Source organism: Leopardus geoffroyi, chromosome A1, assembly GCF_018350155.1.
Source record: "Leopardus geoffroyi isolate Oge1 chromosome A1, O.geoffroyi_Oge1_pat1.0, whole genome shotgun sequence".
Taxonomy (NCBI): Eukaryota; Metazoa; Chordata; class Mammalia; order Carnivora; family Felidae; genus Leopardus; species Leopardus geoffroyi.
This window is the reverse complement of record NC_059326.1, coordinates 110,665,943-110,669,213: the sequence shown is the minus strand read 5'-3', so window position 1 is coordinate 110,669,213 and position 3,271 is coordinate 110,665,943.

Below are 3,271 nucleotides of genomic sequence, written 5' to 3'. Positions count from 1 at the left end.
TCCTTCTGTTGTTTTTATTATATTAATAAAAGTGTGAATAAACAGGGCATTTGGCATTTGTGTTTGCACTGTATGTGTGTGTGTTGTGTGTGTACGAGAGGGGGATTTTTAGTTTTCTGTTGTTGCATAACAAGTGACCCAAATACAGTTCCTTAGAACAATACTCAGTATTTATTTCACAGGTCTCTAGGTCAGAATTCCAGCATGGTATGGCTGGATTTTCTGTTAAAATTCTCATAATGCTGAAATTAGGATGTCTGCCAGACTGTGTTCCCGTCTGGAGCTTGAGGACCTTCCTAGGTCACATGGTTGTGGCAGAATTCAGCTCCTTTCAGTTGTAGGATAATGGCCCCTATTTTCTTGCTGGCCATCAGCTAGGGGCTCCTCTCAGCAAATAGAGACCACCTGCCTTCCTTGCTGCATGGCCCCCTCCCATCTTCACAGCTGGAATGGAGTAATTCCATTACTGTCAGATCCCTCTCACAGTTGAAATCTCCAGGAAGAGCCCCAGCTATACTTTTCCCCTTTTAAAAGTTTTAATTTTATTTACTGAGTTATAATTGACATAAAAAATTGTATTAGATGCCCAACATGGTTCAATATTTGTGTATATTGTGAAATGATCACTACAATAAGGCTAGTTAGCATCCGTCACCACACAGTTACAATGTCTTTTTCCTTGTGATAAGAACTTTTTTTTTGTTTTTTTTATTTTTATGTTTTTATTTTTTCTTTATTTTATTTTATTTTTTTCAATATATGAAATTTATTGTCAAATTGGTTTCCATGTGATAAGAACTTTTAAGATCTACTCTCTTAGCAGCTTTCAAATATACAATACACAGTATTATTAACTCTAGTTACCATGCTGTACATGACATCTCCACCACTTACTCATTTTATAAGTGTCCCAATCCTTTTAAGGACTCAACTGATGAGGTCAGGCCCTCTGAGGAAAATCTCCCATTCTTGTTTTTTTTTTTTTTAATTTATTTTTTAATGTTTATTTATTTGACAGAGAGCGAGCGAGCAGGGGAGGGGCAGAGGGAGGGAGACACAGACTCAGAAGTAGGCTCTAGGCTCTGAGCTCTCAGCTCAGAGCCCGACACAGGGCTCAGACTCACAAATCTCAAGATTATGACCTGAGCCAAAGTTGGACGCTCAACCGACTGAGCTACCCAGGTGCCCTGAAAAAATCTGTTCTTGAAGTCAACTGTGCCATTTAATAACGTAACCACAGCGGTGGCAGCCCATCATTTTTACAGGTTCCTCCCACACTCAAGGGCAGGGGATCATACAACGGCATGGATCATTGGGGTTCGTTCTAGAATTCTGCAATATGTTTAGTTTTTAAAAATGACAATGTGTCAATTTCAAACATTTACAAAGTAGAAGAGTAAACTCTGTTACATTATCAAGCTTCAATAAATGAACATTTTTCTATTCAATAATACACATTTTTTTTAATGTTTATTTTTGAGAGAGTGACTGGGGGAGGGGCAGAGAGAGAGAAGGGGAGACACAGAATCTGAAACAGGCTCCAGGTTCTGAACTGTCAGCACAGAGCCCAATGTGGGGCTTGAACTCAGGAACAGGGAGACCATGACCTGAGCTGAAGTTGGATCCCAAATGACTGAGCCACCCAGGTGCCCCAATTATATGTATGTTTTTAGGCAGAGTTCCTTTTTTTTTTTTTTTTTTTTTTTTTTTTTTTTTAGGTAGGCTCCATGCCCAATGTGGGGCATGAATTTATGACTCCAAGATTAAGAGTCACCATGCTCTTCCGACTGAACCAGCCAGATGTCCCAAGGTAGAATTCCTTTTTATGTATGTTTGGAAGCGACCATGCCAAACAAGTATCACATTTACTTGAACATTTTGTGTAACTGATGTCATACTGTCTTCATCAGGTTTATGAGGATCTGTATGTTTCAAAGTGAACTTTTGAATTTGTGCAGAGACTTTGGCACATAATGGTTGTTAGGTACATCCAGTCAGATGCCAGATACATACTGCTATTTTGAAATGTACACAGGGCCCTCTGAATATTGAGGGTATATTTCCCTCCTCACATATTATCTCCCTATGCAGCATGTCAGAATATTGTGCAACTGCCTTGGGTTCATGATATCTCACCAGTAAGAGGATTGAAACACTCTGGTGTGAGGACAAAGGAAGAAAGGGAACAAAGAAGAGAGGATTGAAGGTGTGTTTATTACAGAAAAAAGGCCTATGCCTGGATCTCCCAACAAGCAGAAGCTAGAATCGAGAGGCTTATTCATTAAACTGAGTGATGGTTTCTGTACTCACAGAAGGGAAAGCTCCAAGGGAATTTGGGAAGACTTTGTATCCTGGATACCCTGGGTGGTTTGCAATAAGGGCACCATTCAGTCTCTCTGGGCTTGTGGTGGGCTTAGGGAAATGGACATGAATGACCTCTTAGTTTTCTTAACAACACAGAGTTTGTGTGTTTCTGAGCTGTCACTGGGGCCAGATGAATGTTAAGGGAAATAAGATTCAGGAGAACAGGGGCCCTTCTCTCTTTAGGGGGGCAGCTCAGCTTTGTCTCTGGAAGATAGCAGCAATCTTCTGTGGGGATCATGGAGATCAGAGTGGTGAAACTGTGGGTACAACAAATATCTTGCTTCATGCCACAATGATTTTCCTGGAAATCAATCAAGTGGAAGGAACTTCCATGGTTTTAAGCCTACTGACATTTATTTAAGAAACATTTGCAGAACATACAGACCAAAGCATGTGCCAAGGCCATAAGGGAACTTCCTAAATCTGCATTTTCATATGCTGGGGGTTTTAAAGATTAAATTTAAAAAGTAACAGAAGCTTATTGTAGGAAATCTGGAAGCTGTTTGCACCCTACTTCCTACCCTGCTTTCCTGCTTTTTCTCCATAACACCTTTCCCATTGTATAGTGTATATCTTACACTATCCTCTTCTTAACAAGAAAATAAACTCCACAAAGGTATGTGGTTTGTATTGTTAACAGCTGTACAATGAAATATGAAAGGGTGCTAAGTATTTGTTGAAGGAATAAATGGTTAGGAAAAAGATAAAAAGTAAAACATTACCTATAATTCCACCACCCAGATACGGCAGATGTGAACATCTGTGTTTCCGTTGCCTTTGGGAGAGGGAAGGCAGTTACTTCCTCTTCCAGACCAGTCTATTACCCAGTTGGATCTAACTTTTAACAATATTTTAGGGGCCTCTGATTGGCTCAGTGTGTAGACCACGCAACTCTTAATCTCAGGGT